This window comes from Hippoglossus stenolepis, chromosome 22 (genome assembly GCF_022539355.2).
Source record: "Hippoglossus stenolepis isolate QCI-W04-F060 chromosome 22, HSTE1.2, whole genome shotgun sequence".
Taxonomy (NCBI): Eukaryota; Metazoa; Chordata; class Actinopteri; order Pleuronectiformes; family Pleuronectidae; genus Hippoglossus; species Hippoglossus stenolepis.
In genome coordinates, this window is record NC_061504.1 from 18,566,189 (window position 1) to 18,571,935 (window position 5,747).

Genomic DNA, 5,747 nt, shown 5'->3' on the forward strand with positions numbered 1-5,747 from the left:
TTCAGTATTTTCATGATTTATACACAATATGAAACATTAAGCAAGAAATCAACTGTAATAATATAATGTAGTATAAAGTAGTATTTGTATTGGTAGTAGTATATCTTGTATATCATATTGTAGTATTTATAGTGCTGCAGCAGTATTTAAGTATATTACAGCACAGTACCAGGTAGTATAAAATGTAGGAGTATATTATACAGTAGTACATAGTTAATATGATCGTATATATGTAGTAGTACATGTTGTGTTGCAGCAGGTAAACAGATTAGAATCTTGAGTCACTTTTAATCCGGATGTTACAGATTTAATCTGGATGCGAGCGTCAGATTTACCTGAGCAGGTTTTATTCTAGCTGGAACTGAGCAGATTGTCTTCGTCCGTCTTCAATAATCCTTCAAACATCAACACAGAATCAGATTAGACAGAGAAAGATGGAGATTAAATCCAATAACCTACAGATTATTAACTTTAACCCTTTAACCTGAACTAATCTGACCCAACTGGTTTAAACTGGTCTGAAACCAAAGAGCGTTATTCTGAGCAAGATAAACACACTCGTCCTTTAAAAGGCTGCTTCACTCCTCTACTCCTCCACTCTTCTACTCCTCCACTCTTCTACTCCTCCGCTCTACTCCTCTCGTCCTCCGCTCCTCCACTCCTCCACTCTCCTCCTCCTCTACTCCTCTACTCCTCCACTCCTCCACTCCTCTACTCCTCCACTTTCTACTCCTCCACTCTCCACTCCTCTACTCTCTCCTCTACTCCTCCACTTCTACTTCTACTCCTCTACTCTCCTCTACTCTTCTCCTCCCTCCTCCTTCCTCCTCCTCTATCCTTACTCCTCCTCCTCACCCTCCACTCCTCTACTCCTCCACTCTACTCCTCCACTCCTCCTCCCTACTCCTCCACTCCTCCACTCCTCCACCTCCACTCCTCCACTCCTCTACTCCTCCACTCCTCCACTCCTCCACTCCTCCACTCCTCCACTCTTCACCTTCCACTCCTCCACCCTCCTCCTCCTCCACTCCTACTCCTCCACTCTTCTACCCCACTCCTCTACTCCTCCATCTCTACTTCTCCTCCTCCACTCCTCCACCTCTACTCCTACTCCTCTACTCCTCTACTCCTCCACTCCTCCTCTACTCCTCCACTCCTCCACTCCTCTACTCCCTCCTCCCCTCCACTCCTCTCCTCCTCCTCTACTCCTCTACTCCTCCCTCCTCCACTCCTCTACTCCTCCTCCTCTACTCCTCTACTCCTCCCACTCCTCCACTCCTCCCTCCTCCTCCTCTACTCCTCCTCCTCCTCCTCTACTCCTCTACTCCTCCACTCCTCCTCCTCTACTCCTCCCTCCTCCACTCCTCCACTCCTCTGCTCTCTCTCCTCCCTCCCTCCTCCTCCCACTCCTCTATCCTCCACTCCTCCACTCCTCCACTCCCTCCTCCCTCCCTCCTCACTCCTCTACTCCTCCACTCTTCTACTCCTCACTCTTCTACTCCTCCACTCTCCACTCCTCCTCTCTACTCCTCCTCCCTCCCTCCTCTACTCCTCCACTCCTCCTCCTCACTCCTCCACTCCTCTACTCCTCCTCCTCTACTCCTCCACTCCTTCACTCCTCCACTCCTCCACTCCCTCCTCCTCTACTCCTCCACTCCTCCTCCTCCTCCTCCCTCCTCTACTCCTCCACTCCCTCACTCCTCCTCTCTACTCCTTCCTCCTCTCTCCTCCACTCCTCCTCCTCTACTCCTCCCTCCTCCCTCCTCCTCCTCTACTCCCTCCCTCCTCCTCCCTCCCACTCCCTCCTCCCTCTACTCCTCCACTCTTCTACTCTCTACTCCTCCTCCTCCTCCTCTACCCTCCTCCTCCACTCCTCCACTCTCCCTCCTCCTCCCTCCCTCCACTCCTCCTCCTCACTCCCTCCTCCTCTACTCCTCTCCTCCTCTCCCTCTACTCCTCCACTCCTCCTCCTCCACTCCTCTACTCCTCCACTCCTCCTCCCCTCCTCCTCTACTCCTCCACTCCTCTACTCCTCCACTCCTCACTCCTCTACTCCTCCACTCCTCCACTCCTCTACTCCTTACTCCTCTCTCCTCCTCCTCCACTCCTCCTCTCCTCCACTCCTCTACTCCTCCCTCCTCTCTCCTCCACTCCTCTACTCCTTCACTCCTCACTCCTCACTCCTCTACTCCTCCCTCCTCCCACTCCTCCTCCTCTACTCCTCCACTCCTCACCTCTACTCCTCCTCCCTCACTCCTCCCTCCTCCACTCCTCCCTCCTCTACTCCTCACTCCTCTACTCCTCTACTCCTCCCTCCTCCACTCCTCCTCCTCCCCTCCCTCTACTCCTCACTCCCTCCTCCTCCTCCTCTACTCCTCCTCCTCCTCCTCCCTCCTCCTCCTCCTCCTCTACTCCTCTACTCCTCCTCCTCCACTCCTCCACTCCTCTACTCCTCCACTCCTCCACTCCTCCACTCCTCCTCCCTCCTCTCCTCCACTCCTCTACTCCCTCCCTCTTCACTCCTCCACTCTTCTACTCCTCCTCCTCCTCCTCCTCCTCTACTCCTCCACTCCTCCTCCTCTACTCCTCCTCCTCCACTCCTCACTCCTCCACTCCTCTACTCCTCCACTCCTCTACTCCTCCACTCCTCCACTCCTCCACTCCTCCACTCCTCCACTCCTCTACTCCTCCACTCCTCCACTCCTCTACTCCTCACTCCTCCCTCCTCCCTCCCTCCACTCCTCCTCCTCTACTCCTTCACTCCTCTACTCTCCACTCCTCCACTCTCCTACTCCTCCACTCCTCCTCCCTCCTCCTCTACTCCTCACTCCTCCACTCCTCCACTCCTCCTCCTCTCTCCCCCCTCCTCTACTCCTCCACTCCTCCACTCCTCTACCCCTCCACTCCTCCACTCCTCCCTCCTCTCCTCCCTCCTCCACTCTCCACTCCTCCTCCTCCACTCCCTCCCACTCCTCTACTCCTCTACTCCTCCTCCTCCACTCCTCTACTCCTCCACTCCTCCACTCCTCCTCCTCTACTCTCCTCCTCCCTCCTCCTCCTCTACTCCTCCACTCCTCCCTCCTCCCTCCTCCCTCCTCCACTCCTCCCTCCTCTACTCCTTCACTCCTCTACTCCTCCACTCCTCCCTCCTCCCTCCTCTACTCCTCCACTCCTCTACTCCTCTACTCCTCTACTCCTCCACTCCTCTACTCCTCCTCCTCCACTCCTCTACTCCCCTCCTCTTCTACTCCTCTACTCCTCCACTCCTCACTCCTCTACCCCTCCACTCCTCCACTCCTCCACTCCTCCACTCCTCCACTCCTCCACTCCTCCTCCTCCTCCTCTACTCCTCCTCCTCTACTCCCTCTCTCCTCCTCCCCTCCACTCCTCTACTCCTCCTCCTCCACTCCTCCTCCTCCACTCCTCCTCCCTCCTCCTCTACTCCTCTACTCCTCCTCCTCCTCCCTCCCTCCTCCCTCCCTCCACTCCTCACTCCTCTCTCCTCCCTCCTCCACTCCTCACTCCTCTACTCCTCCTCCTCTACTCCTCCACTCCTCCTCCTCACTCCTTCACTCCTCTACTCCTCCACTCCTCTCTCCCCTCCACTCCTCCTCTCCTCTACTCCTCCACTCCTCCCTCCTCCACTCCTCTCCTCCTCCCTCCCACTCCTCTACTCCTTCCTCCTCTACTCCTCCCTCCTCCTCCTCACTCCTCTACTCCTCCACTCCTCTCCTCTACTCCTCTACTCCTCCCTCCCTCTACTCTCCTCCTCACTCCTCCACTCCCCTACTCCTCCACTCCTCCTCCTCTCCTCTACCCCTCCACTCTTCTCCTCCACTCTTCTACTCCTCCACTCCTCCTCCTCCACTCCTCTACTCCTCCTCCTCCACTCCTCTCCTCCCACTCCTCCTCCTCCCTCCCTCCCACTCCTCTACTCCTCCACTCCTCTACTCCTCCACTCCTTCCACTCCTCCACTCCTCCTCCTCCTCCTCTCTCCTCCACTCCTCCTCCTCTACCCTCCTCCTCTACTCCTCCTCCTCCTCCTCCCTCCTCTACCCCTCCTCCCTCCTCCTCCTCCTCTACTCCTCCCTCCTCCCTCCTCCTCCTCCTCCCTCCCTCCTCCCTCCTCTACTCCTCTACTCCTCCACTCCTCCTCCTCTACTCCTCCTCCTCCACTCCTCCACTCCTCTACTCCTCCCTCCTCCACTCCTCCTCCCTCCACTCCTCCACTCCTCCACTCCCTCTCCCTCACTCTTCTACTCCTCACTCTTCTACTCCTCCACTCCTCCACTCCTCTACTCCTCCTCCTCCACTCCTCTACTCCTCACTCCTCTACTCCTCCTCCCTCTACTCCTCTACTCCTCCACTCCTCCACTCCTCTACCCCTCCACTCCTCCACTCCTCCACTCCTCCACTCCTCCTCCCCTCCACTCCTCCTCCTCTACTCCTCACTCCTCTACTCCTCCACTCCTCTACTCCTCCCTCCTTCCACTCCCTCCTCCCTCCACTCCTCCTCCCTCTACTCTCCTCCTCCTCCTCTACTCCTCCACTCCTCTACTCCTCCTCCTCCACTCCCTCCCTCCCCTCCCTCCTCCACTCCTCCTCCTCTACTCCTCTCTCCTCCTCCCTCCACTCCTCTACTCCTCCTCCTCCACTCCTCCTCCCTCTACTCCTCACTCCTCCACTCCTCCACTCCTCTACTCCTCCCACTCCTCTACTCCTTCCTCCTCTACTCCTCCACTCCTCTACTCCTCCACTCCTCCACTCCTCCACTCCTCTACTCCTCCACTCCTCCACTCCTCTACTCCTCCACTCCTCCTCCTCCTCCACTCCTCCACTCCTCTACTCCCTCCTCCCCTCTACTCCTCCCTACTCCCTCCCTCCTCCCTCCTCACTCCTCCACTCCTCTACTCCTCCACTCCTCACTCCTCTACTCCTCTACTCCTCCCTCCTCCCTCCTCTACTCCTCCACTCCTCCACTCCTCACTCCTCTACTCCTCTACTCCTCCTCCTCCTCCACTCCTCTACTCTCCACTCCTCCACTCCTCCCTCCTCCCTCCTCTACTCCTCCACTCTTCTACTCCTCCACTCTTCTACTCTCCTCTTCTACTCCTCCACTCCTCCTCCTCCTCCTCCACTCCTCCCTCCTCTACTCCTCCACTCCTCCTCCTCCACTCCTCCACTCCTCCACTCCTCCACTCCTCCACTCCTCCACTCCTCCACTCCTCCACTCCTCCACTCCTCTACTCCTCCACTCCTCCACTCCTCTACTCCCTCCTCCTCTACTCCTCCCTCCTCCACTCCTCCACTCCTCTACTCCTCCACTCCTCCTCCTCCTCCTCCTCCTCTACTCCTCACTCCTCCTCCTCCTCCTCTACTCCTCCTCCCTCTCCTCCACTCCTCCACTCTACTCCTCCACTCTTCTACTCTCTCCTCCTCCTCCCTCCTCTACCCCTCCACTCCTCCACTCCTCCACTCCTCCTCCTCCACTCCCTCCCTCCTCCTCCCCTCCCTCCCCTCCACTCCTCTACTCCTCCACTCCTCTACTCCTCTACTCCTCCACTCCTCCACTCCTCTCTCCTCCTCCTCCTCCTCCTCTACTCCTCCACTCCTCCACTCCTCCACTCCTCCACTCCTCCACTCCTCCACTCCTCCACTCCTCCACTCCTCCACTCCTCCACTCTCCACTCCTCCACTCCTCCACTCCTCCACTCCTCTACTCCTCCACTCCTCCTCCTCCACTCCT